Consider the following 17013-nt stretch of genomic DNA (forward strand, 5'->3'; position numbering starts at 1 on the left):
CCCTAAGGCAATGCAACAGAACATCCCAGAGCCTTCTTCTGAGGCACTGGTAGGGAACCAAGGCACTGGGACCCCCTTCCAGTGAGGACAAAGGATGCCTGGGCTTCAGGGAGTCCGGGCCTGACTCTGCCTTCCCCTCATATTTGGCTGGAGCTGAGCTCTCTTTCTTAAATCCTCAAAGAATTAGCAGGTGTTCCCTCTCAAATCTGGGGCATGTAGCTCCCTGCCCAGTCTCCCACAAAAACGTCTCTGACCCAGGCCCAGGGCAGCCAGCCCTCTCGTGCACACCTGACAGCAAAGCCTCCTGGGAGATTTCCCAGCCCACCCAGCAAAATAGTCCAGCCCTTCCTAGAAGTTAATCAGTGCACCAGAATGCTCAAATGAGCACCGTCACAGGATAACGAGGTGAAAGAACTAGAGGACACAGGCACAGGAAAGGATCTCGGGGTCCGCCAGATGCAACACCCTCTTTTCACAAACAAGAACGCTGAGAACCAGAGAAGGTAAGCAACACTACAAGGTCACATTATCAGCTCAGGTCAAGACACATAATTCCACTCCTCTCCCCCCGCAGAAGGTGGAGAGTCACTGGAGTAGAAAAATGAAAGAATATCCCTCAAGAATTTTATCTCTAACATGTCTAGCTCTGGGAATGAGACAGGACAAGGAGACTTAAAATTTTCATATTCTAATATTTTAGGTAACCATGACCTAGAAACCACAGCTCAGGAGTTCCTTTTGAAGATGACAATGGCCTTTTAATGCCCGTTCAGCTGTCCCTGCCAGTGAATGTCAGCAAGAGGAAATTGGATAATGCACACCATGTAAATCCATCTGTCTTTATATGAATGAGGGACCTGAGGCCCTGAGAGGGCCTGAGATTTCCCAAGGTCACAGGGCTCATCCTCCTCTGGTGTTTCAATACAAATACGGTATTCTAGCCATAGCCAACTCCCCTCCCCTGGAACTTTCGGATGGACCACCCTGTATCCAGTAATTAAAGGAGTAAGGTCTTAGCATGCCACTTGGATAATCGTGGTTAAAAATTTTGAGTGTCACTCCAGTCTGCAATTAGTAAGCACTTGAATAATAGTAGAGCTCATATTTCCACCTCAATCTACTTCTTAATTATTCTTTCTGCTTTGTTCTGCTGCCCGCCTCCCCTTCACCCCATTGGCATAAAGTGCTTGCTCTGCAAGCTCTAGAAGGTGGCGTCATCATATCCATGTCTGGGTCCTTCTGAACGTCCCCACTCCCCACTTTAAGGCCTCACAAGCAGGCAGCAGGCATCTTCCTACCTTAACACTGAAATCCATGGCATATGGTTGCCGCCAAAAGCAAAGGCATGCGGATAAACTTTCCCCACCTTCTGCCAAAACTCTCTAGGAAATCCCCACTTCAGCAGAACCCACAGGATTCCAGGAAACCCTTCCGAAAGGGGGAGACGACCTGGGTGTCAACTCTTTACCAGCCAGTCTTCCATCTAAAGGATCAAAGAGAAAAAGGGAAGACCTTTCTTCCATCAAAGAAGACATTCAATTGTAATCATTTCTTGATTCTCCGGCCACTGTCACCGTGGTGGGCTTTTTAACTTCTGGATGCTGAAAAGGTGGTGCCTTTCTTAGCTTGGGTTTTCCCTAGAGTGGACCCTAAGGAAAATATTTGGGCATAAGCACTTTATTTAAGAGCTAAGCCAAGAAAGCACTAGGAGGGAGAAGCATGTGGCACCAATAAAGGGTGTGCTGGTGAACAGGCTACTTCCATGGGCTACTGGGGCTCAGTCTCACAATAGACCCTGACAGACAGAGTAGCATGCTTCTGAATTATCTGTGGGAGAGGCAAGGAAGCTGGGGTGCTGATCCACCAATTCCCATCCCTCATTGGTTGAGGATCTCTCGGGGCATTCATTCTCTTGCACTTCCCCTTGCCCCGGGATATCTGGGTGAACAGTCAGGAGGCCAAAAGATGCCTCAGGCCAAGAGACCACAAGGCCAGGAGAGAGTCTGGGCACTGTCTGCTGGTGACCTCACTGAGGGGTATGTGTGTGCAGGGGCCCACATAGCATCTGCTATGGTTTTCAAATGCTTTCAAGGCATTTGAAATGCTTTGAAAGGCATTTCAAATGCTTTCAAAACCACTGTATATAAGCCCCTAAGGAAGCTGCACTTTGAGCAGTGCGGTACAGCAGGAAGAGCTTTGGCTTCGGAATCCAAGTCTTGGGTTTGAATCTCTTCTCTGCCGCTTACCAGTTGGGCCACCGGCAAGTGAACCTCTCTGAACCTCACTCTTTTTTTAATCTGTGATGATTATAGTAAAGATTAAAATAAGTGCTCTGTATTAAGTAATTGGCACGATGCTGGGCACCTTATTGGTGATACTTAGCATAATAACAATAATTACTATTTCAAAAAAATAATTGCTCTTGGGAGTTTCATGATCTAGGAGGCTAACCAGACAGAAGGTGCAGGAAATTAATGTCTTCTTAATTTTAACCCTGGGTTCTCTTCAATTCACTCATCTGTTTGTTCATGCAACAAATATTTTGGGGAACACATTTCAATTACCTCGTCAGCAAGGAGGAGGGTTAGCGATAATTGCTACAATGGCTACTTCTCAGATACCTTCTAGCATTTACCACCTTTCAGTCCACAATGATTCTCTGCAGGAAGACAGCTTCCTGTAATGAAAAAAGGAAGTTGTAATGATATCGCGGTGTCTAGATACACGACTTTAGTAAGTTTAAATAACTCTTCTATTCTTCTCCATCTGTGAAATGGGCATAAGAACGCTCACCCTCACAGGGCTACTGCAAAACTTAAAAGAGATGGCATCCCACAAGTGTCCTACGGTGCCAGGCACATGATAGGAACCTGAGACTGCTGATTGCTCCTCATCCTGTCATCTCTGGGGTGTGCATGATTTAGTAGCTTAATGTCAAGGGGCATTGAGAGGAGAAGCATTTCAGACCCTTGGGTGAAGGTGAGAGCGACACAGCAGGTCATAAGTAAGCTGAGCCCATCAGCGACACTTCCGTGTTACCTTCAAGGACAAGCGCTCCTACACTGGGACTCCCAAGACAGAGTCTCATTCAGCCGATCATTCCCCCCAGCCCCCCAAACCCAGCTCAGTACCTGCAAATAGTAGTGAATCTGTTGATACTTGCTGATAAACAAAGGAAACAAATCCAGCCTGTTTTTCTAAACAGCACAGCAAAAATACTTCAAAGAAGACTCCATACACAAAACTAAGACCCTTGAGGACAAGGAGGGTGGCATTTCTTGGTACCCAGGGACAAACGTGCTTTGTCCTGGGCTGAATAACATTCTCTCCAAGTGGAATAGGATGTCTCAGAACCAGGGTCCCAGGGTCCACCTGCACTGTAAATACAGAGCACTGTGCTACGAGTCCCCGTTCCAAGGAGACCCACTTAGGACCCTAATCACGTCAACTATATAGAGTTTAATCTAAAAGGCAGACATGTGAGCAACTGCAAATGGAAAACCACTGTCCTCTGTCCCCAAGTGTGCTTCACCCCACAGCATGAAAAGTGGGATCGCAGGCCCCACCCCAGACCTGCCGGATCAGAGTCCGCATTGTATGAGCTGCCCACGTGATTCTGGAGTGTGAGCCACATTGGCATGGCTTTTCTAGTTTGGCTGCACATCATCTGGAGAGCTTTCAAAACTATGATGCCTGGTTTCTGCCCCCAAAATGCTTGCTGATTGTTTGGTCGGGAACACAGCTTGGGCAAAGTGATTATAAATAATAACAATAATAATAATAATAATGAGAATAATGAGGATCCTCTGGGGAACGCAGCCCAGACTTCCACGGGACAGCAAACACAGCATAAGGACCCGTTCTGCCTCATAGAGAATTATTTCCCTGAGTTCTGCGTGGCCGTTGGGGAGAAGGCTCTAAGGGCATCTGAGAGCCAGGCCGGCCCCACTACCAGGCCTCCAGCTACCGAGAGAAGAAAGAGTTAACCCCAAATCCAGCCTTCCCTCTCCTGCTTCCACATGTCCACCCACCGCTGAGCCTTGCTCACGTTCACGGCAGCTTGTAGCCTGTACATCTGGTTCCGTTCCTTGGAAATGTCTCCCCTTTGCATTGCTTCCCCCCCCCTCGGGACAGCTTTCCCGTTCCTGCCCAGAAGAACGACCTGAGGCCAGGGGATCTGGCCTGGGAATGTCCCCACTGCCTGCTCCCCAGGCCAGACCTCCAGGTGGGGTTTTGAAGTGATTACATCAGCCGTGGCCGGGGCAGCACGTTCATCAGAAATGCTCCAATCCTCCCAAGAGCCTTCCTGGGACAAGCACAAGGTTCTGGCTAATTTTAAATGTAATTAAAAGATTTTCTTCCTTTCTTTCTTTCAAGGCATGATCAATTTCCATAGCTCCCCCTTCTTGGAATACTGTTCCTCTGAGGTCTTCTTTTTTTTAATTTTCCAGATTTTTCTCCCCAAATGAGAACACTTACAACAGATGCAGATCCTTTGCTTATTTGGCCTCGCGTATCAGCAGACAGTATTTTTACAATGCAGAAAGGTTTGTAATGGGACGTGGAAAAGGTCTTTTCTCCCAAAACACTAATAATAATAAAAAAAAAATCCTTTTTAAAAAAATTTTCTTCAAATTGCTTTTTATAACCCATTCAGCATTTTCAGGGACATAATTAAAACATCAAAGAGTTTTCCTGCCGGTTATGCTAAAATTTGAATACTTGAGGCAGCAACTATTATTAGATATTAAAATGGACTTGAGTATTTATTTAAAAGATCCTCTTAAGTAACTATTCATTTGGGTTTGCTCTGTTTAATAAAAAGACAAGCCCCATAATGTGAAAATACCTGTTTCTAATAAAGACCATAATTGGTAGCAGGAGGATTTTTTTTTAAATATAAAATATGTATTTTGTTCACTATTTTTCCAGCTTAATGTGACTAATTTCCCCATTCAACTTTATCCCTAAGGAAAACTATCGAAAGAAAGGCCATTACCAATACATGAAGCTCACTAGTTTGCTTTCGTAGGATGTAATTGCTATCAAGAAGGCTAGTAGCCGGGTAATTTTAGATTAAATGAGTACATAGCCTGAAAAAGGATAAATTAACCTCCTTAGAACTGAAATTAGATTCCGGTGAATGATTGTTCTAGCTCCACACACACCGAGCCCAAGGCTGGGGACATTGTTGCCCAGGAGGAAAAGCCAGTGAAATGCTGAATGCCCGTTCGAGGCGTGGGGAGGACAGGGCAGCCAATTCAGGAGGGAGAGGATGGGGCAGAAATGGAAACAGAGAGCATTTGTTTCTCTTGCTTTTCCAGGGCTTCATAGCCACTTTCCAGATAAATAAGAGTTTTCCCTCTTCACAAAACCCCAGCAGGCTTCTCAGAGACCAAGGCAGACCAGCTCAATTCACTGGACACACCATTATTGACTCTTCTGACATGATAGAGCCGTGCCTGATACACAAAGGAAAATGTTGGAACAAATGTGGGAACACCATGTGAGAAACAACCCTGGTCTCTCTGGGGCTTATTGAGGACAGTGAGACGGGTATGCAAACCTAGAACCCTAGAACACAAAACCATGTGCACTGCCTTCTGCATGGCACAGACATTGGGAGCCTAGCGCAGAGTCGCTACTTTGGTTCAGAACAAGATGGAAGGCTTCTCGGCAGACGTAGCGTTGGCTGGACCTTGCCAAACATGTCAGCTAGAGAAATCATGTCCTGTTAAGTTCGCCCTTCCAGAAATACCTGCCAACGCTGGAGTGTGTTGAAACCCCTAGAACTGGAATACCTGTGTGGCTCAGTGGTTGAGCATCTGCCTTTGGCTCAGGTCATGAGCCTGGGGTCCTAGGATCGAGTCCCACATCAGACTCCCCGTGGGGAGCATGAAATGTGTAGGAAAAGCAAGATGTAGCCCCTGCTTCTCCCTCTGCCTATGTCTCTCTCTCTCTCTGTCTCTCAAAAATAAATAAGTAAATAAAATCTTAAAAAAAGAAATCCCTAGAATTAATTTCATACCTATGACTCTCTTACATGAAGTCGTATCAATGGGTTCAGTCCTTGCTTTCTTTGCAAGATGGAGAACGAGGGTCACGGGAACGGCAGACATTCACTGGATGTCAACCCCAGCAAGGCCCCGTTAGATACTGTTGAAAAAATTTTTTTTAATTAAAAAAAAAGAGAAGAAGTAGTAAAATTAACATCTTCATCTGGCCATGTACTTAAAGATCAGATGTATCTGATCTACCCTGCCCACCAAACCAAGCGAGTGTAGGCGGTACGCAATAGGCACCAGCTGAGTGTCACGGTTCTTGATTCTGTGGAAGGGAAGGGCAGTATAGACGCCGCAGGTGCTGGCAGCTGGGGAGTCTAGCTTAAGAACAGAAGACTGGAGATCCCTGGGTGGCTCAGTGGTTTGGCGCCTGCCTTCAGCCCAGGGCGTGATCCTGGAGTCTCAGGATCGAGTCCCACATCGGGCTCGCTGCATGGAGCCTGCTTCTCCCTCTGCCTGTGTCTCTGCCTCTCTCTGTGTGTGTGTGTCTCTCATGAATAAATAAACAAAATCTTTAAAAAAAAAAAAAAAAGAACAGAAGACTGGAACTTATGGCTAATACACCAAAGGGAAGCACGAGAATCGTGAAACACAGCAGGCAGGGAGGAAAGGCGAATGCATTCCTTGGCTGGGACGCTACTGGCACTTTCCAACCAGAGAACAGATAGTTTCAATCAGGAGGGAGAGATTCCCCCAAGAGAACCTTCCTTCCCCCTCTCTCTGCTCCCTCTGTCCTTTCTGAGCACATCCCGGTCCCCCAGCCCTCATCGAATTCGATGAGGCTGGCTGGCCAGCGTTATTCTGGGAGGGACAAGGGCTGGGAGAGGCTCCATTGCCAAATTCTTCTTGATGAAAGGCTTTTTCATTCTGGGCTCCATAACCCCCACCCACTCAGAGGAACGGCGCAAAGCCCCGGGCCCCAAGGTGAAGGACCCTGCTCTGCAGGTGGGGAGCGCACCTGGGAATGCCGCGGCCCTTCCCATGGCCTCCCAGACGGAGTCGTGATGGATGGTAAACACACAAGAAGGGAGAGAACTCTGCGGAGCCGGCGCCCAACACGTAGCTAAAGCCAAAGAATTTTGTTTCACGACCCTCTGTTGAAGCAAAAACAGCTCCAAGAGTATTCCCTGGAGTGTGAAACGGTTCTCTCATCATACAGGGTTCAAAGACACTGCGAGGCGTGTAGCGTAGCTGAAAGTGTCTGTATATAATAATGCCTTTATGATGTTGTTTTGTTTCTGGCTTGCCTTTACCTGAATTATCTGAAGACATTGTTTGAGGCAATGAAAAAATATGAATAATATTAGGCCTTGAGATCAAAAATCATTTTTTATTTCCACGGTTGTTAGCCGCCAATATCCCACGCACGCCTCTCAATTTCCAAAGCAGCAGTGAAATGCTGGGGAGATCAGGTGAGGTGGCTGGTTCTTTTTTTTTTTTCTTCTTCTTCTTCTTCTTTTTCTTTATCTTGTTTTTATTTTTGTTGTTATACACTGGTCTTGAAGCTGTTGAAAGCTGTTTGAAATGGCAAAACTAATCATGGGAAGAAACCGCAATTTAAACGTGAGATAAAAGGGAGCCACGTTGTGCGCGCCTGCATAAGGAGTGCTGGACACCTTGCAGGAGGGCCCCGTGCGCTCCAGCACCCCAGGGTGCCTTGCCACGGCACGCCACCCAAGCCGGCGGGCAGCTCTGACTGGAGACCCGAAGAGGGCCTTCCAGGTGAGGAGATCACAGCTCTTTGGCCTACCATTTGAAACGGCAAACATACCCCTTTTTGCCTCTTTCCCTTCTCTGCTTGCAAAGAACCAGTTTGAGAAACTAAATCAGAAGTCTCATGTTTTTACACTTGTTACCTAATCTGCGGACAGCACCCAAGCCACGTCCTGCCAGGCAAAGGAGGGCCCATGCCACAGCTGACAGACGTTCACCTCAGGCTGACCTACTTTCAGGCGTGGGCTCCGAGATCTGACACTGGATGGCTCACATTCACCACGTTAAGGGTATTTTGACGTGTGAAGGCAGAGGATCCGGGTCCTGGCATTGCCTCACCTCTCACGAGGTCACAGATTTGGACAACTCACTGTCCCTGCCAGGCCTCAATTTTTTTTACTCTCTCTCCATCCTCCCAGGGAGTAAACCTCAAAATCACAGGCCTGTGGCGGCCTCAATCTTCACTGGCCATCGTCCCAAAGAGCTTCTGAGTCAGAGTCACAGCCTCCAACCACTCTGTCTTCCTCACCAGAGCTGCCCTGCCCTAGTTTCCTAACTCATCTCCCCTCTCCCTTCCTGCGCTCCACCCTAACACCCGCCCTCCGACTCCCCACCATCAACGCTTCCCATTCTGTCCTTACCCTGGTCACAGCTGTCAGCGCCTCCCCATTGACTCCTGGTCAATGTCTACCAGTTACAGACTAACCTCCGGGCCTGCTGCTTGCCTCAATGCACCTCCTTCCAGCCAAAGGGCACATCTTGCTTTTCCCACACACTTTTGTGCTTTGCACCTCCAGACACTTGCTCACACTGACTCTTCTTCCCGGAATGCCCTCTACCCGCTACACCCCACCCTCACGCCTAGGCTCTGCATAGCAAAACTTTTTCTCTTTATGTGTAAGAAGATGCAGCAAAACTATGTGAGAAAATGGAAACAAGCTAGAAGTCTAATTGGACTAAAATGGCTAAATCAATTATGGGACAAGTAACAAATGACTTTATAAGCCATGGCTTTAAAGAACACTTATTTTTTATTTTTATCTTTTAAAGATTTTATTTATTTATTCGTGAGAGATACACAGAGAGAGAGAGAAGCAGAGACACAGGCAGAGGGAGAAGCAGGTTCCATGCAGGGAGCCTGATGTGGGACTCGATCCCAGGACTCCAGGATCATGCCCTGGGCTGAAGGCAGGCGCTAACCTGCTGAGCCACCCAGGCACCCCTTTAAAAAACATTTAATGTATGTGAAAACTCATTATTCTGTTAAGTGAGTAGACCCCAAAAATATGTATTCAGTATAAGCCCAACTTGTGAACTCTGTGTGTGTATGTGTGTATGAATATACAGACCTATATACATAGAGAAAAGTCTGGAAGGAATACACCAAAATGTTACTTCTGTTTTCTTCAGGGTGCTGAGATTCTGAGCACATTCCTTTTCATTTTCTTCTTTACACTTTTAATATTTTCTTATAATTATGTATTGTTTTTAAATTTTAAGATACATATGTAAACATTAGCCACAAAACAGTAAACAAAAGAAATCCTATTGTTTCTCAAGTGTCATCTCAAACATTATTCTGTCCTCAAAGGTCTTCTTGATGGCATGCCTCATGCCCCCAGCCACTGACCTCCACTGACCGGATGGATGTGACTTTTTCTGCATTTGAGCCGCTGCCATGGCACGTGGCCTATTCTGCTTCATGCCGGAGTTACCACGTGCATCCCTTACCCCTCCTCTCTGGCTGTAAACTGCCTGGGAGTAAGGACTCTGTGTCAATCTGCCTCCTTTCTCAGTCCAGACACACAGCAGAGCCTCCATGAGTGCTTTCTACTTGAATTGGCCACACTCGGGCTCTAGACCCAAAAGGGTCACTGACAGGATAGTCTACACTTCCACATCAGCCATCCGAGACATTTCAGCACATCTTTTTTTGTAGCTCTGCGGGGAGCTAGTTTGAAGAAAAGGAGATCAAAAAACCCTTATTTATTCATTTCTTCAGAAAAGAAAAGGACGCCAACTCCAACTCACCTCTGGTCTCTTCTTGTTAACTCGCGCAAGAGACACTTGGCAGCACGAACCCTGCAATACAAAGACTGTGTGTTCAAGGTTTCCTAGTGAGCGTCCCTAAAAACAAAGAGCATCCTCGTTCTTGAAAACCTAAGAAGTAGATGTATAGCCATAACTCAAACCTATAGATGTATAGCCATTGTTCAAATTTTTTACCTCTTGGTTCCTGAGCTAGGAAGTGTCAGATACTATAGACTGAGACCCACGTGGCCAGTAATGTCACATTGATCTCTGGTAAGAGATTTCCCCGAGAGTCGTCCTCAACTCGGACCTCAGACCAGGATTCTGAAGAGTCACAGAGCCTCAACTGCAAGGACTTTCTCATCTGGCCTCTGGAGGTCTTGGTAACAGGAGTTCTTCGGCAGCTCCCATCATTTTGTTCTCCCTCAAGCCAGAAAAAGGCAATTCTCTGACCTCATAGGAGGGACCGATGGAAATTACCCAGTCAGGCAGTGGCTCAACCCTCAGGGAGACTGGGATACATTCCCTACTTTTGAGGAGAATTGATATATGAAGGAATGATTTAAGAGTTACCACAAACCAACCTCCAAGCATGCCCTCTTCTCTGAGTCCTCTTCATCCTTCAAATCCTGCTCAACCCCAGCCCTAAAGAAGACCATCTGAGACTATCCATCCACAGTCACTCTCTCCCTGGACCCCCACAGCCTATGCAATACCTACCTCACGAAGTTTTATGGAAATCATTGACAATGTAAATAGAGAATCCAACACAGAGATGAATACGTAGTAGGTGTTCAATCATTATCATTAATAAGCCATCATATAGTTTTTATTAGTGCTTATCTGTTCAATGCCATGTCAGCCCCTTGAAGATAGGGATCAGGTCTTCAGAAGTAAAGCTTTAACTGTTCATCCTTGTTGGGAAAGGGATTGTTGTAGATCTCGGGAATTTCTTGGAGAGCTGAGAGTACAACTCTTTGAGTATGACACACAGATATTCTTAGAGGCTACCATTCAGACCACTGTCCTACAACCCCCTGCGCCCCAAACCCTCACACAGAGCATTCCAGGTGGTCGGAGTCAGGGTCCTCGAGGACCCTGAAGATGTGCGAGGCTTCCCGTATTCCTTACCACAGAACAACCCCACGTCATTCCCTTCTTCACTGACTTCTGCCTCGGCTGTTTGGGAGTCTCTTCATCATCACATCTAATCCTCCCACAGCCAGTGTGCTTGCTTCGACGCTACCACTCTCTCTCTTTCTACTTCTCTCTTCCCTCTGCTCTCACTCTTTCCCCTTTTGCCTCCTCTCAACCATCTTGGTCTTGGGTAGAAATGGGCGGCCTCCCTAGGCATTGCCCGGTGTTCCTCTCGGGCCTGCCCCAGCATCAGGGGTCCTCCCTGCCTGGGCCCACCCATCACCGCTGCCACACTTACTCCCCAAGGAGGCCCCCTTTCTCATTACATCCAGGCCAGTTATCATTCTGGATGATGAAAATGAACCCCCAGGTCATAGAGGCTTTTACCCCCCCTTCTCAATGCCCCCTGCTCCCGGTAGAGAGTTGAAGATGTCCGATTTTCAATAAAAACTGGTTGAATCAGTGAAGTCGTCACCGAACAAGAAATCCCAGGCTCAGAGCTGTCTTCAGCCTCAGCCTAGAAAGGATGAGCGTGATCCACGCAAACTTCCCAGGGCCATCCACGGCTCTGCTGAGTTTTGAGAGGCCTAGAAAGTTTGAGGTGAGTTAGTGTGATTTTTGTAATTTCCTAAAGACATTTGACATCAGAAGCTTCTCGGGCTCCAGACATCCCGGTCTCTGTGGCATGACCCAGCGTGAGGCAAGACGCCGGGAGAACAGACACCGCCTGGCTCTGCGGCCCTCTGCAGATAATTAGCGCGGCTCAGGAGCAAACAAATTCATGCCTACCGCTCTGTCTCCGCGGCGCTCGGAGAGGTCTGGGGGAGAGGGACTTCTCCCTCCTCAGCCGAGGCTCGTGGAGGTGACTGGGGAGAGCCGCGCCGAAGATGAAAACCCTGCCTCGTGAAGCAACACCGCCACGCGCTCTGTGAACTGCTTCTGATTTGCAAATGAAATTTCTCCCACAGACAATGCAGGCAGCGCCAGGCCCTGATTGAAGACACAACTCATGAAAGTCTCCAAGTCAGAGTCGGAAAAACCTCCAGCCACTGAAGGCAGGAGGCAGCGCTGGAAATAATGAACCACATTAACTAAGAAGTCGCAAAAGCCATCTCTATTAGACAGCTGTGCGGGTCAAAAGGAAACCAGACAGGAGACATCAAGAGGAAACTCAGGCTCCCCAGGATAATTGCAGTGCAATTAATACGGGGTGAGTCACTGCCCTTGGTGGAAGTGGGCTCCTGCTGCAGCGGAGAGCAGAGGGCTCTCAGACCAGCCGTTCCCCTTCCTCCCCATCTGTGGAACCCAAGGAAACATCCTCAGGAAATAGGTCAATAAGATGACGTCGCCATTTAAAAAATCAACTCCAGAATCCACAAGTATCAACACAGAAAGTGCATCTCCTAGAAACCCGCAAATAGATCTTAAAAGATGTGTGTCGCAGTCTGTAGGCCCCGCCGGGTCTCCGATAGTAAGTCAAGGGGGCAGGTACCAAGAGAGAAAGAAAGAGGAAGATCAGGTGAAAGGCACCAAATCGCTGCAGCGTACTAGCTGCTGGGTTCGATGGGGTCCTCCCCATTACCCTGTGGGATCATCTTTCTGTCCCCCGTTTCATAGATTTGGAAACTGAGTCAAAGAGATTAAAGAAAACACAAGAAAGCAGAGGTAGAGGTTGAGGGTGGGAGGCAAGAGGAGAAAGAACACTAACTCATCGATGAACAATCCCTCACATTCTCCTCTCATCTCCTTACCCCTTGGCCCGTCCCTCTTGGAATGCTAGACCTCACACAAAGCAGAGATGACCGTGTTGTGAAAACACCCCAGGGCTCTTCCGAGAGCCACCTGCAAGTCACAGGCAGGACAGAGCAACCCGTCCTCCCTACTTCTGCACACAGCACAGGCACCAAACCAGCGGGGGAGACTGGCGGTGCTCAGGACATGGTGCGCACCCATCAGCCGGGGAGTGTGTTGTAAATGCAGGCTTTGGGCAGGCGCCAGATCAGTAGGTGATTCTGAGGAGGGGAAGTGGCCATAAACTATGCTTTAAAAAAATACAATTGTAGAAGTTCAATTTTTTGAATTAAAGGTCTGCCAGGTGGTGCTATGGAGCATTTCCCCTCCCCACTTAGGAGTTCCTATAGAGTCTGAAAACTTTCAGGGATGCAGAAGGGCAGAGGCAGCCCAGTCAAGTGCCCTGACTACCACTCCTGTCATCTCAGCAGGCCCGTGTGAAAGCAAATTAGTTGGGACTTTTTAGTTGCAGACAGTGCTATGCTGGAGCTGGCAGGTACCTGCTCACAAAAGCCCATTGTTAACTATTCAGAAATGGGCAAGCTGCTCATTATACCTTGGCAGCTTAAAATCTGCCGCAGGGAGGCATTTACACCACTGTAATTGGCAAACATGAAAAATCAAGGCTTTTTTCAGTGTCTCTTTTCCCCAGACAGCTAGTTTACCAGTATACCACTAGTTGCAAGTGACAGGCTACTCAAACCAGGTTAAGTAAGAAGGGGTATTTACTAGCTATTCCTGGGAAGTTTAGGGGTAGAACTGTCTTTAGAGCTAGCTGGATCTAAAAGCTCAAAAGCTACTTTTCTTCGTGTTGGTTTTAATGTGCAGATTTCCTCTGTGTGGCAAGGAATACGGCAGGCACCTGCCCCATATTCACATTCACCCAACTTACAAGACCCAAAGGAAAGGGATTATCCTCCTTCTGTTAGCTCTACAGAGAAGTCCTGAGAGGGTTCTGATTATCTTTGGGTCACGGGGCCATCCTTGAGCCAATCGGGGAACTGAAAGAGAAGGGGGACTACACCTGGCCAACAAGGATCATGTGACCTGCCCTGAGATGGGGATGTAGCCATTTATGGTTGACATTTGGGGTTTTTTAAAAGCTTAGGGGAGACAACAGACAAGACCTTCTGAAATTAAAGGTTTTGCTCAGGCTAACAGTGCATTGGATAGCAGAACAGCTTTAAGAAGTCAGTGGAAATCAGGCAGTGAGGAAAGCTCACATAAAAGAACTTAATAATTGTCAAAGTAGGCAGACCGGGTGGTTCAGTGGTTTAGCACCCCCTTCAGTCCAGGGCATGATCCCAGGGAACCCAGGATTGAGTCCCACGTCAGGCTCCCTGCATGGAGAGTGCTTCTCCCTCTGCCTGTGTCTCTGCCTCTCTCTCTCTCTCTGTGTATCTCTATGAATAAATAAATAAAATCTTTAAAAAAAAAATAATTGTCAAAGTAATCAGATGGCAAAATGGCAAGCATAGGGTCTCAGAACCAGAAAGCCCTGTGCAGCAGTCACTATTTCCCCATGAATGGTTGTGAGGAGTACACGAGATCTGTGTGAACAGGGGAAGGCAGATGCCAGCCATATGGCAAATGCTCAATAGATAGAAGTCATCATTATTATTATTACCTTTATGTATTTATGTGGCCTCAGATTCCTCACCTATCAAAGGAAAATAATGATAATGAGCCCTGCTTTGTGGGGTTTCTGAGAGGTTATGAGATACCGTAGCACAGGCCCGGCCTATCACAGCTACTCCATGTAAATCATAACTATCCCTATCAGGTAGAAGCATCATTTTCCAAGGTTCCCTTGCTCTTGCCTCAGCGCCTTCTTTAAATCATCAGAATAACCACTTGACATTCTCCTTCCTTTCCTCTGAGCACATCAAGAAATAGTCAAGGAAATAAGACAACCATTTTGTCTCCAAAAAGAACCTTCTGGAAATATGTTTTTCTGGCAGTTTTTCCAGAGCAGGTGGATTTGGTCGAAGGGAAGTCAGATGTTAGCAAATATTTTCTCTCATGCTGATTTCCTGAGAAAATTGTACAAGTTACTGAAAGGTTAAAAAAAAAAATCCTCCATCTCTCCAACTTCAAAAAAGACATGGAAGGGGGTATCACTGAAGTACACAAGATCTTTAGCAGAGTGGATAATATCAATGCATGTTGCTACTTTTGATACCGCCTCGATGACAGGAGTGGGGGCAGAAGTGGAAGTTCAAAAAAAACAAATTCAGAAGAGATAGATGGGAAGAGCTTTGTCACTCAAAGAATAATAAATGTTTGCAATGGCCTACTGGGCAAGGCTGTTGAGGTAAAGACAGTGGGTTTGTTCAAGTAGCAATTAGATGCTATCCTGGGGGAAAGACCGTATTACAAGAGAGAAGCATCAATGTGCTGAATGGCTTTTCACGATCCGAACACTGCCTATGTTCTTTTCGTACTCTTAAGGGTCTGCAGTCCCAGCAGAATATGTGAGCACAGAAATTAGGCCCAGCGGTATGCCCTGGGAAACTGGGCCAAGAGAAATAATGCTGTTCAGGCAGGACCACAATTTGCAATGTTTGGCTATAGCATTCATTTCATTTCCATTGTTTCTTAGGTCTTGGGAAACATAGATGATGCTAGGGCAGAGAGTGGGAGACAGCCAGGTCTTCAGGTCCCCACAAGTTAAACTCAGCTGTGCCCAATTATGCACACAAAGCCTGCTACCTTCCTGGGTTGGTGAATTCAACATCGTATATGAATGGCACATTATAGTACATGATGATCCTAAATAAGAAAGGCCCTTGGCCAAAGCACAGAGCTTTTCTTCTTGGAAGTCCATCCTGATCTTTGCATTTCCTGCTCTTGGGGATTCTCATTTCTCCACATTTTCCCAACATGGGGAAAATCTGTATTTTCAGATATTTTTAAGACACGATTTCTAGACTCTTTTTGGACAGTAGTGTTTCACACATCTATTGTTAAGGTCTCTTAAGCTTCATGTCAAAGACATAATTTAAGTGTACAGTATAACTTCCATATTTGACCATAGTGATAAAGTATTAGCATAGTGGCCTCCCAAATCTTGCTCTCAAGTCATATTTAAAAGGAATAGGCAGACACACCCAGAATCTTGAACATAAAAGGAAAGAGACCATTGAGAAAGAACAAACATTTGAGAGGTGCTCATTTCAAACATGAGAACTAAACTAAGGCACCAATTTACTCAGGCAACAGAAAAAAAAAACTTTAGAATTTGTATGATTAATATCCCCCCCCAAAAAAAAAACAATCAAATTAAAATCATGGAAATTAAAATTTTGGGCCACAAAAAATTAATAAGTGGGCTGGAAAACAGCATAAAAGAGCTGGAGAGTAATTTAATCATGGAGAAAACTGAGAGGAGGCATTCATGCAAAATACAATTTAAAACAACAGTAAAATTAAAATATAACAAAGACAGTTGAGATGTGGAGTCTAGATTCTGTTTTTCCCAAGTTCATCTAAAAGGATTCCTAGTTGGAAAGAATAGAGGAAATAGAGCAGAGAAAACAAATTGTTTTATTTTAGTAGAAAACAAATTTTTTATAGAGCTGATCATTCATATTGATGGGACCCACTAAGTTCCCAGAAAAAGAAGATGATTTTAAGCTAAACCTACCATTAAAGCTTTATAAAACTTAGGATAAAGTGAAAAAAATCCTATAAAATTTCCAGGCAGAAAAGAATCATTCATTTACAAAAGAACAATAAAATTGGAATCAGAATTCTCAATAGCATACTGTTAGAAAAATAGTAAAGAAATAATGTTCAAAAGTGTGAGTAAATGATTTTCCACCTATAATCTCATATTCATTCCAGTTACACTTAATTGAGAATACAAAATAAATATTTTTCTGACATTCAGAAAATTAAAGCCTTTACCATGCTTATATTCTCTGAAAGAATGACTTGGAAAAGGTAAAACAAGTAAGGAGTAGATGAGGAATTCAAGACATGGTTTATTTAATGTATAGTTAAATGCAAATAATTCTGATGCACAAAGAAATGTATGAAAATTAATATTTGGAAAATATCAAATGATGTCAACATGAGAACATGAGAAGATAGGAAGGAGGGAAAGTAAAAGCAATTTAAGATTTATTGTGTGTGTGTGTGTGTGCGCGCGCGCGCGCAAATGCAGAAAAGTAAAAGATAAAATATGTGCTGAAAGAGTACAGGGAAAACCTCTAGTAATGATAGAGTAGCTTCTATTGGTACAAACTTTCCTCGGGTACCAACTGTAAACTTTGGA

The 17013-nt window shown here is 45.7% G+C and overlaps 1 protein-coding gene across 5 annotated transcripts in view; it reads right to left on the minus strand.

Moving 5' to 3' along the window:
* The window catches only part of TCF7L2 (transcription factor 7 like 2), a 282007-nt gene that overhangs the window by 34077 nt on the left and 230917 nt on the right, over positions 1-17013 (minus strand). For all 5 annotated transcript variants that reach the window (XR_012020586.1, XR_012020585.1, XR_012020582.1 and 2 more), the window contains 4 exons: positions 9807-9857; positions 6029-6156; positions 2565-2677; positions 1299-1483 (listed from right to left, as the gene is read on the minus strand). The gene's annotated coding sequence lies outside the window, so the exon portion shown is untranslated. The remainder of the gene's footprint in view (positions 1-1298; positions 1484-2564; positions 2678-6028; positions 6157-9806; positions 9858-17013) is intronic.

Source organism: Canis lupus, chromosome 29, assembly GCF_048164855.1.
Source record: "Canis lupus baileyi chromosome 29, mCanLup2.hap1, whole genome shotgun sequence".
NCBI lineage: Eukaryota > Metazoa > Chordata > Mammalia > Carnivora > Canidae > Canis > Canis lupus.